Here is a 15,900-nt window from a genome sequence, read left to right on the forward strand (position 1 = left end):
ATAAACCTGTATGCACATCAAGGAACAACAGTTAGAACCAGACAGGGAACAAGGGACTGGTTCAAAATTGGGAAAAGAGTATGTCAAGGCTGTACACTGTCACCCTGCTTATTTAACTTATATGCAGAGTACCATCACACGAAATGCTGGGCTGGGTAAATCACGAGCTGGAATTGAAATTTTCAGGAGAAATATCAACAACCTCAGATATGCAGATGATACCACTCTAATGGCAGAAAGTGAAGAGGAACTAAACAGCCTCTTGATGAGGGTGAAAGAGCAGAGAGGAAAAGCTAGCTTGAAACTCAACATTCAAAAAACTAAAATCATGACATCCAGTCCCATCACTTCATGGCAAACAGAAGGGAAAAAAGTGGAAACAGTAATTTTATTTTCTTGGGCTCCAAAATCACTATGGATGGTGACTGCAGCCATGAAATTAGAAGAGGCTTGCTCCTTGGAAGAAAAGCTATGACAAACCTAGATAGCATATTAAAAAAAGCAGAGATATGACTTTGCCAATAAAGGTCCATGCAGTCAAAGCTATGGTTTCTCCTGTAGTCATCTACAGATGTGATAGTTGGACCATAAAGAAGGCTGAGCGCTGAAGAATCAATGCTTTCAGATTGTGGTTGCTGGAGAAAACTCTTGAGAGTCCCTTGGACTGCAAGGAGATCAAATCAGTCAATCCTACAGGAAATCAACCCTGAATATTCATTGGAAGGACTGTTGCTGAAGCTGAACTCCAATACTTTTTGTCACCTGATGCAAAAAGCCAACTCATTGGAAAAGACTGATGCTGGCAAAGACGGAAGGCAAAAGAAGGGGGCGCAGAGGATGGGATGGTTAGACAGCATCACCAACTCAATGGACATAAATTTGAGCAAACTTCAAGAGATACTGGAGAACTGAGGAGCCTGGTATGCTGTAGTCCATGGGGTCACAAAGAGTCAGACACAACTTAGCAACTGAATAACAACTTATGCTTATGTTCTCCTTCACAGTATATAGTTGCATTCACAAATCTTCTCCCTTTCAGCTTTAAATGAACACAGTTCAATATGGGTAAAGAAATCCCTAAAAGTCTAATTTAATTTGGCATGTAAATAGAAGAATATAATAGAAGAGGAGGGCAGTGTGAATCACATTCCAGAAAGGGAAAGAGAAAAAAAAACCAAGTGCTATCATTTTAATCATGTTTTCTGATATTGTAGTTAATATGAAATGAAATGTTTTCAGTCTTCTACCGTTTTACAACATAGAGTTTTGCTCTTCCTATACTTCTGTTCCCCTTCATCAATTATCTGGGAATTTATAACTACTTTATTTTTAATGTCATTAAGTGGACAATACATGTTTAATTTACTTTCAATTTTAAAACTAAAGTTACAACATATTTACTCTTACCCTTTAAATGGCTGCTCTTCTACCTTTTTATGTCACAGCATGTAGATTCATGACCTTTGCTTCTTCTTTCTTTCTTCTTCACTTATCTCCCTATCAGAAAGAGTCTATACATGTGTGTGTGTGTGTACTGTGTGTACTTGACTGGTAGAGAATCTGAACCTTTTTGTAGCTGAATATGCTTTTCTATTGCTTGTCAACATTAAAAAAAAAGAGAGAGAGAGAGAGAAACAATGAAGCTGGGCAAAATATCCTCAAACCACAAAAATGTTCCTTCAAAAGTTTATAGACTTTCAACCACTATCTTCTGACAGTTGGTGTTACAGACAAAGAAATGGAGACTACTACCCTGAAATTTCTCCCGGCAATCTTGATTCGAGCTTGTGCTTCTTCCAGCCCAGCATTTCTCATGATGTACTCTACATATAAGTTAACTAAGCAAGGTGACAATATACAGCCTTGACATACTCCTTTTCCTATTCGGAACCAGTCCGTTGTTCCATGTCCAGTTCTAACTGTTGCTTCCTGACCTGCATATAGGTTTCTCAAGAGGCAAGTCAGGTGGTCTGGTATTCCCATCTCTTGAAGAATTTTCCACAGTTTATTGTGATCCACACAGTCAAAGTCTTTGGCAGTCAATAAAGCAGAAATAGATGTTTTTCTGTAACTCTCTTGCTTTTTTGATGATCCAGGAGATGTTGGAAATTTGATCTCTGGATCCTCTGCCTTTTCTAAAACCAGCTTGAACATCTGGAAGTTCACGGACACCACCCTTATGGCAGAAAGTGAAGAGTCACTAAAAAGCCTCTTGATGAAAGTGAAAGTGGAGAGTGAAAAAGTTGGCTTAAAGCTCAATATTCAGAAAACGAAGATCATGGCATCTGGTCCCATCACATCATGGCAAATAGATGGGGAAACAGTGGAAACAGTGTCAGACTTTATTTTTCTGGGCTCCAAAATCACTGCAGATGGTGACTGCAGCCATGAAATTAAGATGCTCACTCCTTAGAAGGAAAGTTATGACCAACCTAGATAGCACATTGAAAAGCAGAGACATTACTTTGCCAACAAAGGTCCATCTAGTCAAGGCTATGGTTTTTCCTGTGGTCATGTATGGATGTGAGAGTTGGACTGTGAAGAAAGCTGAGTGCCGAAGAATTGATGATTTTGAACTGTGGTGTTGGAGAAGACTCTTGAGAGTCCCTTGGACTGCAAGGAGATCCCACCAGTTCATTCTAAAGATCAGTCCTGGGTGTTCTTTGGAAGGAATGATGCTAAAGCTGAAACTCCAGTACTTTGGCCACCTCATGCAAAGAGTTGACTCATTGGAAAAGCCTCTGATGCTGGGAGGGATTGGGGGCAGGGGGAGAAACGGACGACAGAGGATGAGATGGCTGGATGGCATCACTGACTCGATGGACATGAGTTTGAGTGAACTCCAGGAGATGGTGATGGTGACGGACAGGGAGGCCTGGCATGCTGAGATTTATGGGTTCGCAAAGAGTCAGACACGGCTGAGCAACTGAACTGAACTGAACTGAACCCTGAAATTGGTTTTTCTTTAAAACACTGTATTTTTAGTTTTTCTTTTTTTCCTTTTACTGAATGCTTATATGTTACAGTGCGTATTTATTGCAGTACAAATTTCTGTTACACTATATCTACGTATTTTCTTTTACTGATCACATAATACTGTAAAATCCTTCAGTCTATGTTTTGATGTTTATTTAGGTGGAATAAAAAAAACATGACTTATTTTCCCTGATATATTTTTGGTTATTAATTAGTCTTGTATTATTCTCTGTCCATCACATTTATCATGTTTTTATTACTCTGATTTTTATTTACTTTGTTGTTCTCTATTTTGAGATATCGTCTCAAATTTGTTATCTGCATTACAAATTAATTATTGTAGCATTGATCCTACTTTTTATGAACTCATCATGCTCTTGCAGTCTTAAGTTTCCTTGCAAATCTTCCTCATCTCATCTTTCATCTTTCCTTATTTCTTCTCCAATACATCATTTACCTTTGTCTCTCCTAAAAGTTTTTATAAAGTATAATCCTATTTTGTAAAATATAATCTTTTCTCATTCTAAGAAGAATTTCAAACAGTGCCCTGGAATTCCTAGAATTGAGAATGTACTGTTTTCAAAAATCTTCCTCTGGTCTCCCCTTAGTCTGTAGTATCCCTTCACTGGCCAGATGAAGAATCCCCCACCCTCCACTATTTCTCATCTTCTCATCCTTGAATGAGGCAAGATTAATTCATAATTTCACAGTCATATTTGTTAACAGACAGAGGCTTCATCTTGTTGTCTTTCACTAAAGTTCATCCCCCCCACCTTTTTTTTTTTAAATCAAGTAAATACCATCTTTATGGCTAAGGTTAAAAACAATACAAAATAACAACTTAAGGATCAACTTTGATACTTCCTTCTCTCAGACTTGGTATATTCTGGTGCACTAGTGAGTCTTATGGGTTTAATCAAATAAATAACACATTCACTTCACTTCTGTGCTGTCATACTGCTAGCCCCAGTCTCCGTGATCTCTGGCTTAGGCAGTTTAGTCTCCTAACTGATTTTCCTAAGTCTACTTTTCTCTTGCCCAGAGCAATCTTTTCCAATGTAGATAAACTTGTGCTTCCCAGGTGAAGTCTCTTCACTGGCTTCCCATCTCTTTCACTCAGGACGAACAATCAAGTAACTTCAGATTACCTACAAGATTCTGCTTATCCTGGCAACTGCTCAACTCACCAGAAACAGCTGGCACCCTCTCTAGCTGAGATTTCCTTTCAGGTTCTTAAATAGAGTCTTCTCCCTTCTGTCATAAGATCTTTGCATTTGCTGTTTCTTTTAACAGAAAAGCTCCCAATTCCCACTCCATACAAAATATCTAGCTAATACTTACACAAATTTTAGTGTTTCAGCTCAAATTACATCTTTGGGGGAAATCTTCCTTGACATTTTAGAGAGCATTAGTGCCCCTGTTACATATTCCAAGATTACACTTTCATTTTCCTTTATAGTATACATCACAATGTATAAACTATATTCCTGCCATTTTTGGCCTACCAATTTCTTCCATTTAACAACTCTACAGCATAATAACTATCTGTTTTGATTAACATTTGTTGAATTAATAATTGAATCTCTGTGTCCTCTTCTCAGATCTACATTTGGAAAACAGGCTGAAGTGCATAACTCCTAATTCAATCCATTTCAAGCAGGATTTCAAGCTCATTCTGTCATGACGTACCGAAGAGGCATCTTGTGTGTGAGAAAAAACACAATTCCCAGCATGCAGGAGAAGCAGGGCTCTGAGCCTTGCCCACAATAGCTGATATTAAGGATCCACCCCATTTCCTCCAGGAAAGCTGGTTCTACCAGCTTACTGCCCCAAGCCCTCCCCAATCAATTTAGGATCCAGTTAGGTGCTGTTTATTTTGGACTTTTATCTCAAAAGTCACCTCTCTGATAGTGATAAAGTAGCCTCTTCAACTTACTATATCTTCTCTTCCTGTTTTCTTTTCTTCTTCATAATGAACACAGTTTATTGATTTTGTATTATGTGTCTGACACTCCACAAACTTCCTGAACACAGAGACCTCACTTGTGTTGCTTCCACCATGTCCAGTCACACAGGACAGATGGATAGGACTGGACTAAAATGAGGCAGGCTATAGAGCTATCTCCTTCGTATTATCAAAGACGGGCTTAATTCAGAGCTGCTGAGCAACCTTCTTTGCTCCGGGGACATCACTGACGAGATGTCCTTTTCCAATGTAGACATACCCCCTCCACAGGTCACAGACCCAGTTTGAGACGTGTCCATGAGGTTATGTGAACAGAGAGAAGAGTTCTCTTCTCACGTGAAGTGAACAGAGAGAGAGTTGCTCTGATCTGGTCCCAGCGGAGCTGGAAGAGCAGAAGGGGAGGGGACAGCAGATCAGGAAAAGTCTAGTCTCATCCCATCTTTTCAGCCTTGGAGCCTTGAGTTCATGTCTCATGTCACTAAGGAAGAGTGGGACCTGTACAGAGAGAGGCCCTGCCTTTTGGATTTGAACTGTTCCAGGGCCAGCTGCTTCCACAGAAAGCCTAAGCCAGAAATATGGTATCAGAGCAGGAATGACCTGGCCAAGATGGAACATAAGCTCAGCCAACAGGATGGGGGCCTGATAAAATACCCTTCCTCCTCGTGTGAATTAAGAACTCAGTTAAGGATGATGTTTTTCCTGCTTCATTGACCCCAAGTGATGGGTTTGGTTTCAGAACAAAATCATGAGAAGTTTCACGTTGATACCATTGCAGGAAGCAGAGCTTTCCTCCATTGTCTTTAGATAGAAGTTGGCACATTTCCTTCTTCTCTCCTCATCCCCTTTCTTACCTCCTATTACTTTTGACACTTTTTGGTAGAAAGATTGTTCTGTCCAAAGAGATGTGAAATATTCTAGATGTATTGCACTGAGGGCATGTGTAGCACAAATCAACTTGCCTTGAGCTTCTCTGATATATAGCCAGTATTTTAATGTTCCCATTTATACCGATCTGTAATACATCTTCATAGTGTTGGCTTAATCACAAATGACAAGGGTGGAAAATGTAATAAAGACAGGGGCACATTAATCCACTTTGTATGAAAATGTGGAAAGGTAATCCAATTTTGAACTGCTTGCTCTTAAAAAAATATAAAAGTTTGTAAGATTTCTGCATCTTAGTTGGGGAGATGGCAGTCAATCCTAAAGAGCAATATTTCAGGATAATGAGGCCTTGGTACCTTGAGTGTGTGCACAGCGGTTGTGGGCCCAGGCTGAGAAATGAAGCCACAGGCTCTGGGAAGCATGCTGCCTGATCTACTAGAAGCCTCTTTGTCAGGAGATACGATGCAGTCAGCATCCAGGCAAGTTCATTCTGTGTGGGTCTCAGAGATTCTAGAGCCAGGCATGCTTTTGTGCCTTTCTCAGCTCAACTCCTAAGGCTAGTTCAAATGAAAGATAATTCTGACTCTGCTCCCTAAAGACAAGCCTGGGCTCATTTTGTGAAAAGTCCATAGAAAGGAGGTAGATGTGGCTGGAGCACGTTTCCTGCAGGGGAGTCAGGATGAGAGAGGGTGGTTATGGTGACGTCAGGTTTATCTTAAACCACTGCTGATGTCATTGTGACCACTAGGTATGCTTGTACTTGGGGGTGGTATTCACTGCGTGCTGGACAGGGATGTATGTTTAGTGCTCACTCTGGTCAGGAGCACAGCAAGGGAAACGTGAAATCTGGACTTAAAAGATGTAGAGATGCAATTTCATCTTTGATTTTCTCTATGACATTGGCCGTATGGTTTTACCCATCTGAACCTCAGTTTCCTTATCAATAAAACATAGGTTGTAGTAAGTTGCTCATAGAATTGTTAAAAATACAGAACCCAGCAATTTCACTGCTATATATCCATTCAAGAGAAATGAAAACAAAACCTGTAAAATGTCTGTACATTAATATGCATGGAAGCATTACTCATAATAGTAAAACATGGGAAAAACCCAACATATCCATCAACTGCTGGATGAATAAACAAAATGTGGTACATCCATACAATGGAGCATTATTCCTCCATAAAAAGGAATAAATCACTAATTAAGTGCTGCAATATGCATGGACCTTAAACACATGATTCTACGTAGAACAGACTCATCACAAAAGATAATATAGTATATAATTATTTTCATATGAAATGCCAGAAAAGGGTAATATAAAGAGACAAAAAACCCTTATTCCTTAGGGCTGGTGAGGTGGGGAATAGAGAAGTAACAGCTAAAGAGTACAGAACTCCTTTCTGAAGAGATGAAAAATTGATTATAAAGTTGACCATGGTGATAGTTGCATTTACCTGTTAATATGCCTAAAACCATTGAATTATACACGCTAAATAGGTAAAATATATGAATTAAGATTTCCCTGGTGGCTCAGATGGTAAAGTGTCTGCCTACAATGTGGGAGACCAGGGTTCAATCTCTGGGTGGGGAAGATTCTCTGGAGAAGGAAATGGCAACCCACTCCAGTACTCTTGCCTGGAAAATCCCATGGGAGGAGCCTGGTAGGCTACAGTCCATGGTGTTGCAAAGAGTTGGATACAAATGAGCAACTTTACTTCACTTTCATGTTATATGGTTTTAGAAAAGGCAGGGGAACCAGAGATAAATTGCCAACATCTGCTGGATCATTGAAAAAGCAAGAGAGTTCCAGAAAAACATCTATTTCTGCTTTATTGACTATGCCAAAGCCTTTGACTGTGTGGATCACAATAAACTGTGGAAAATTCTGAAAGAGATGGGAATACCAGACCACCTGATCTGCCTCTTGAGAAATCTGTATGCAGGTCAGGAAGCAACAGTTAGAACTGGACATGGAACAACAGACTGGTTCCAAATAGGAAAAGGAGTACATCAAGGCTGTATATTGTCACCCTGCTTATTTAACTTATATGCAGACTATATCATGAGAAATGCTGGACTGGAAGAAACACAAGCTGGTATCAAGATTGCTGGGAGAAATATCAATAACCTCAGATATGCAGATGACACCACCCTTATGGCAGAAAGTGAAGAGGAGCTAAAAAGCCTCATGATGAAAGTGAAAGTGGAGAGTGAAAAAGTTGGCTTAAAGCTCAACATTCAGAAAATGAAGATCATGGTATCTGGTCCCATCACTTCGTGGGAAATAGATGGGGAAACAGTGGAAACAGTGTCAGACTTTATTTTTCTGGGCTCCAAAATCACTGCAGATGGTGACTGCAGCCATGAAATTAAGATGCTCACTCCTTGGAAGGAAAGTTATGACCAACCTAGATAGCACATTGAAAAGCAGAGACATTACTTTGCCAACAAAGGTCCATCTAGTCAAGGCTATGGTTTTTCCTGTGGTCATGTATGGATGTGAGAGTTGGTCTGTGAAGAAGGCTGAGTGCCGAAGAATTGATGCTTTTGAACTGTGGTGTTGGAGAAGACTCTTGAGAGTCCCTTGGACTGCAAGGAGATCCAACCAGTCCATTCTGAAGGAGATCAGCCCTGGGATTTCTTTGGAAGGAATGATGCTAAAGCCAAAACTCCAGTACTTTGGCCACCTCATGCGAAGAGTTGACTCATTGGAAAAGACTCTGATGCTGGGAGGGATTGGGGGCAGGAGGAGAAGGGGACAACAGAGGATGAGATGGCTGGATGGCATCACTGACTCGATGGACGTGAGTCTGAGTGAACTCCGGGAGTTGGTGATGGACAGGGAGGCCTGGCTTGCTCGATTCATGGGGTCACAAAGAGTCAGACACAACTGAGCGACTGAACTGAACTGAATAGTTATTTTAAAAAAAAGAAATATACAGGTAATATAAGAAAAGGCTCCTATTCTAAAGTAGGCATATGAGAAGAACTAAATAAATAACTAGTATTATTACTCACCATCATCTCTACTCCAATATATATACAACTTACATAGTGGTAAATGTATAGAAAGTCTGGAATGTAATATGCTTGCTTGTATTTCACATTTTTAGAACTGACAGGGGTCCACTCTGAAAACAAATACAAATGTGGTATTAACTCACATAGCCTTGCAATCACAGTCAGCTCATCCTTCCCTCCATGACCTCACCCTGGGGCAGTGCTCCTCCTCCGCAGCTCCCAGCCCTCTTCTAGGGCAATGGGCTCATGTGTCTGCTCCAGGCCTTCGCCTGCAGTGCCTCAGCCCTCTGAGAAAGGGCCTGACTGAGTGAATCAAGTCAGCCCTGATCAGGAACCCGAACAATTGGTAAAGACCCTTTTTCACAGAACACAGCATCTTAGCACCCCTGAGAAATCACCACACGTGGACAGACATATGGCCCAAGAGCAGAGAAGGGACCAGAGCAGGGAACATGACATCAGTCGTCATCTGCAGGTACATCTCCAACTTCCAGCCGGCCTGTAGTGCCCTGCAGTAGTGGATTGGTACTGTGTCAATTCAGTTAAGTGAAAACCATCCTTCTCTGCAGAATCCTGAGCCACAAAAGACGTCTTCCACAATATTAACAGGGCCAGTGTGAAGGAGCAGCCATATTCTTTAAAGTGATGGCAGGAATTACCTGGTCCAGTGGTTAGCACTCCGTGCCTCCAAAGCTAGGAGCCCAGGTTCAATCCCTGGTCAGGGAACTAATATCTCACAAGCAGAGCAGCATGGCCAAAAAACAAAACACACATACACACACACAAACCAGAAAAACATACAGCAAAAACACAAAAACACAACAAAACAAATAAAAACAAAGACTAATTTAAAAAGTAAAAATAAACACAAAATAAAATGATGGCTTCTCTGAATTAGTTCTGGGTTGTCTGGAATTGATCCTCTGCCTTGATGAGAAAGTTAAAGTGTTCCTGACCCTATCTACAATGGTAAAGGAGTCTCTACTAGTTCATGCCATGCATTAATACAACCAACCCACTCCAGTATTCTTGCCTAGAGAATCCTGTGGATGGCGGAGCCTAGTGGGCTGCTGTCCATAGGGTCGCACAGAGTCGGTCATGACTGAGGCGACTTAGCAAGTGTGCGTGCATGTTTTATTAATCACCTGTATACACTTTTAATTAAAGGGCCTATAGAATGTGATGAGGTAGAATGTGATCAAGTATTTACAGTCATAAAAAACTGTAGGACAAATAAATTGCATGATATGGTTGATTGGCTATGTCTAAGTGCACCAAATTTCTAGTTCAAGGTCTGTGTGTGACAGACATGCCTTAAGGTAACCCCCAGTGACTTGGACCCTTGTATGATCTTCATTCTTGGAGTCCTTGTTGAACCTGTGACTTAATAGAACATGAAAAATGTACAAATCCCATCATAATGCAATTACATTATGTTATAGAAGACTACATCACAGCAGACTAGAGAGAGATCCTTCTGCTGGCTTTAAAGAAACAAGCCAAGGCTTCCCTGGTGGCTCGGCGGTAAAGAATCCACCTGCCAATGTAGGAGACATGGGTTCAAATCCCTGATCCGGGAATATGCCTTGGGGCAACTAAGCCAGTGTGCCACAACCATTGAGCCTGTGCTCTAGAGCCCAGGAGCCACAACTACTGAAGCCCACACACTCCAGAGCCTGTGCTCTGCAACGAGAGAAGCCACCACAATGAGAAGCCCATGCACCGTGACTAGCGAGTAGCCCTCATTCTCTGCAACTAGAGAAAAAGCCCGTGCAGCAATGGAAACCCACCACAGCCAAATAAAGTAAATAAATCACTTTTAAAAAAGAAAGAAAAACAGCCTTCATGATTTCTGCAGTTGCAAAGAAATGGATTCTGCCAAGAAATCTGTATGCTTGGAGGAGGTCTTGCACCTCAGTGAAGACACCGGTTCCAATGGAAGTTCTGACTGTCATTTTGCGCAGCCCTAAATTAGGGACTCAGCTAAGCTGTACCTGGAATCCTGACACACAGAATCTGCAAGATATAAAATGGAAGTTGCTTCAAGCAGCTAAGTTTGTGGTCATTTGTTATGCAGCAAGAGAAAACTAATACAGCGAGAGACCTGGAAGTCTCTTTGGCTGCCTTAAGAAAAACATTGATATCCTAGAGCCAAGAGCTCAAGATTTTTGAAAACCAAACTCAAAGTTTAATCTTACAGATGGTTGAATTAAAATTAAATTCTCAATTTTGTAAGCTCTCATATTAAACTTAAGGAGCTGAATGGACATAAGAGGGGCTCTGAAAATTACATTGAGGACATATGAGATGATTTCAGTAAGCTGGTGACCATTAATCCCTACAGTTTGCCAAGTAGCCTGAGGAGGTTAGTTTTCCCTTGCTTAATGCTCTTCTAATGGCCCCTCCTGGAATTGAGTTACCTGCTGATTGTCCTGAGGACATATCCTCAGCACCTTTTCCTACTCCTTTAGTAATAATCAGATTCAGGTTCTAGCAGCTGAGTCACACTATATGAGGTGCAAACTATATGACCAGTGAAGAGATATAATACATACCCAAATAAGTACATAAATTCTACAATTTAAATCAACCAAATCCATGTGTGTGAGAATAGGACCAAAGACTATTGGATAAGAATGGAAAGAATCTAATATTGGATTGAATCACATTTATTCACATAGGCTTACTAAAGAGATTCTGGACTCAATATTTTAACTCAAGTGTTTGGAATGATTTTACCAGCTTGCTTGGTTGGTTGACTGAAATTTGGACTCAAAAGTGACCTATGTTAAATGAAGGATCTCTAGGTCTGAGGAACAGAAGTCTGAGTTGAGTCGCCACAAAAAACAGTCATGCCCTGTCAATCAACCCCCAGTATTCACAGACACAGAAGGACTGAAAGGGGAGACTGAGACCCCTTGAGAAATGATGCTGCCATATTGCCAACATTTATACTGTAAATCCTCCCCTGGCCTTTGCAGAGGAGTCTGTGGCTTAACTATTTACCAGGTGATAATGCAATGGCCAAGATAAAGGAATCACACTTTCCAGGGATCACTGACACTGTTATGAATCAACTTTAATTCACAGAGATCCATAATCCCACTTTAGTGAGAAAAGAGGCTTTTATGAAGGTGGGATGATTAATGGAACTTTGTTGGGTTCAGACTCACAGTGGACCCAAAGAGTCACTAATCATACTCTGTTTACTTTCCCAGATTCTGGTAGAATTCTCCACATACAGCCTGACCTGTAGGATGTGGACTACTTTTTTGTTTGTTTGGAAACCACGTGACATGCAGGATCTTAGTTCCCCAATCAGGAATGGAACCCATGCCCTTTGCAGTGGGAGTGTGGAGTTTCTACTGCTGGACCACCAGGAAGTCCCAGATATGGGCTATTATTATAGTAAAAGTAAAGTGGAAAATATTCTGTTTCCCCCTATCAAAATAGTAAACCAGAGAGACTGCAGAGATTAGTGGTACCATAAAGGACTGAAAGACACATGGGTCCTTCCACACCCCTACTCAATTTGCCCAAGCAAAAGATTAACTGATCTTGGAGATGACAATCATTAGTAAAAACTTAATCACATGATGACTTCACCTGAATATACGGATTCATTGTTGGAACAAGTCAACATATACCGTGGGAACCAGTATGGATCAATTGATCTGATAAATGTTTTTTTCTCTACATTCGTCAGTAAAGATGAAAAAGTTGACTTTGGCTGGCAAGGCCAGCAATATATCCTCACTGTTCCACTCAGGACTAACTTTCCCGTCCTTTGTCATAATTTAGACCATAGCATCTTTAAGAGCCTTTACTCTGTATGGTGCAGCCTGCAGGTACCATAGACTATAAGGAACAGGTAATACGGTGGGAATAAGTGGTAGTTATTTCTGATCTCAGACCAGGCAACTTTTAGCTTCCGATGTTAAAGTTAAATATGTTCTCACTTCACAATAAATCAGTAACTTCAAAGCTTTGGGGGCAAAGTTACACATTTAATGAGACATTTCCCTTACACAGAAAAATAAAGGTACTGATGATCCTTCCCTCAAGAGTAACTCAGAGAATCAAATAAGATAGTCAAGGTAAATATAGTGTCTTAGACACAGTAATTGCTAAGTAAACATTAATCATATTGGAGAAAAATGACACAAAAGATGGTCATAATACATTAAATGAAAACCACTACAAAATATGACAGAAATACCCCATATACATGTGTGTGTATAAAGGTTTCTGTGATGGGTTTAGAGGTAATTTACATTACATTCCTTTTGTGTGTATTTTCTACCATTAAAAAAATCCAGGTTTTTAGTTCTACTGAGTGCACTTGGTGGGCAAAAGTAGTAACTTCTGCAAATACACTGAAAGGCACATGTGCACCAGAGGATAGGAAATGAATCTCACAGAAATTCAAGGGCCTGCTGCCAACTCAGCAAAACTTGGTGTCTGGCGATCTAGGGTATATCAAGAAGGATAAGTTGCTGCATTTTGCTCCTCTTACCAAAACGGGGCACACTGCGCCATGGGTCTCTTTGGGTTTCAGAGTTAATACATACCTCAGGTAGCATGCGCTTCTATTGTATTTGCCAAGGAACCTAGAAGGCTTCTAGAACAAGATCCCAGAGCAAGAAAGGTTTGGCAACAAGCCAAGAGAGCCAGACTGGCACCTCTGCCACTTAGGTCACGAGACCAGAGAGATCCTCCAGTGTTTGGAGTGTGTGTGGCAGATAAGATGTTGTCAAGGAGCCTTTGTCAGTCCTCTACGTGAAGATCTTACCACACACTCAGGGAAATCACCTACTTCCCAGGAACTTATAGAGGTCTGGGTGTGGTCTCCTCTGTCTAAATAAAATTTTGGGTAATCTGTTTATTTAAATATAGCCTTCATTAAGGAAAAAAAAAAACTATTCATAAATGTTAAGTGAAATTTTAAACCCTGGTTCAAGGAAAACAAACACACCTCAGCAGAACCTCAAAAATACTGCTGGAGTTCTACTTATACCTACTCTACAAGGGTTATCGTTCTTATTTAAACACCACATTTTACATTTTCAAAAATACAATTGTTCATCATGTACTCTTTTATATCTGACTTCTTCTGGTTAACATTATCTCTTGAGATTTATCCATACCATTGCATGTAGCAATGGTTCATTCATTCTCATTGCTGTTTATTATTCTATTTTCTGAACTATCTACTAATCCTTATACCTACCTGCTATGTTTTACAGATTAGGGTTGGCATAAACTTAAATGCAAAAACCTCAGACTCTAATGACTAAGTTTATTCGAGGAGATATGAGGAAATGTGGGGGAAGATGATAATTTTAGAAATCCCCTCTGGATCATCCTTGATACAAAACCATAATGATTTATTTACTGACATGGGGGAGGGATCATTACAACAGAGATTTCCACTCTCTACTGAATACATACCATTTAATATACCAGACTGAGAATTAACTTCAGCAAACACTGGCCAGATATAAATACCTGGGAGTTTATATCAGCCCTGACCAGTGGCTGAGATACTGAAGTTTACTAGCAGGAACTGAAAGGTGGACCACTGATCAAGAAAGTGATGGGGAAGGAAAGGTGGAACTAAAGATGTGATCCCAACTTCTGGAAAGGGGACAGCTAAGAAGCTGTTCATACAAATGGGGACATGTCATCTATTCCTTTATGCAACAGATTTCCACAGCTTTCTATCAGGAACCACCTTGGGTCCTCTCAGTTTGCCTCCTGTGATCTTTATGCCTTTCATTTTACTTTTCAGCAATGAAGACAACACAGCTCTTAAAGCCTGTTTCCTCATCTTTAAATAAGGATAATACCTACATGCACAGTTTTGTTGAAAGGATTAATAAATAAATGTATACACAAGGAATGGTGTTACAAGTGCCATTAAAGAAAGCCATTTGAATCTTTAGACACCACTTCCAGCAGTCATTGTCCATTTAATATGCAAGTATTATGTTGACAAATATCAATGACAGAAGAAGCTGCTGCTGTTTTATTTGATGATTAATTTGTGCACAGACTTATGCATTGGTATTTCTGTTTCTGGCAAAAACTAGGAGAGACACTGAGACATCATCTTTGCCATTGTCTGTGTCTTGAAGGACCTTCCCAGAGCCCCTCTTACTCTAAGTTACTGAGTATTTGGTCTGGCAGATGCATGGTCCCCTGAGCATGGCAGGGTCACCACAGTCTTAGGTTTCCTATGAAATTTCAAATGCTGAAGACGATAAGGGACCTTACTGTGTGGATCACAATAAACTGTGGAAAACTCTGAAAGAAATGGGAATACCAGACCACCTGACCTGCCTCTTGAGAAACCTATATGCAGGTCAGGAAGCAACAGTTAGAACTGGACATGGAACGACAGACTGGTTCCAAATAGGAAAAGGAGTACGTCAAGGCTGTATATTGTCACCCTGCTTATTTAACTTTTATGCAGAGTACATCATGAGAAACGTTGGGCTGGAAGAAGAACAAGCTGCAATCAAGATTGCTGGGAGAAATATCAATAACCTCAGATATGCAGATGACACCACCCTTATGGAAGAAAGTGAAGAGGAACTAAAAAGCCTCTTGATGAAAGTGAAAGAGGAGAGTGAAAAAGTTGGCTTAAAGCTCAACATTCAGAAAACTAAGATCATGGCATCTGGTCCCATCACTCCATGGGAAATATATGGGGAAACAGTGGGAACAGTATCAGACTTTATTTTGGGGGGCTCCAAAATCACTGCAGATGGTGATTGCAGCCATGAAATTAAAAGACGCTTACTCCTTGGAAGGAAAGTTATGACCAACCTAGATAGCATATTCAAAAGCAGAGACATTATTTTGCCAACAAAGGTCCGTCTAGTCAAGGCTATGGTTTTTCCAGTAGTCATGTATGGATGTGAGAGTTGGACTATAAAGAAAGCTGAGAGCTGAAGAATTGATGCTTTTGAACTGTGGTGTTGGAGAAGACTCTCGAGAGTCCCGACTGCAAGGAGATCCAACCAGTCCATTCTAAAGGAGATCAG

This window comes from Bos indicus x Bos taurus, chromosome 11, assembly GCF_003369695.1.
Source record: "Bos indicus x Bos taurus breed Angus x Brahman F1 hybrid chromosome 11, Bos_hybrid_MaternalHap_v2.0, whole genome shotgun sequence".
Lineage (NCBI taxonomy): Eukaryota > Metazoa > Chordata > Mammalia > Artiodactyla > Bovidae > Bos > Bos indicus x Bos taurus.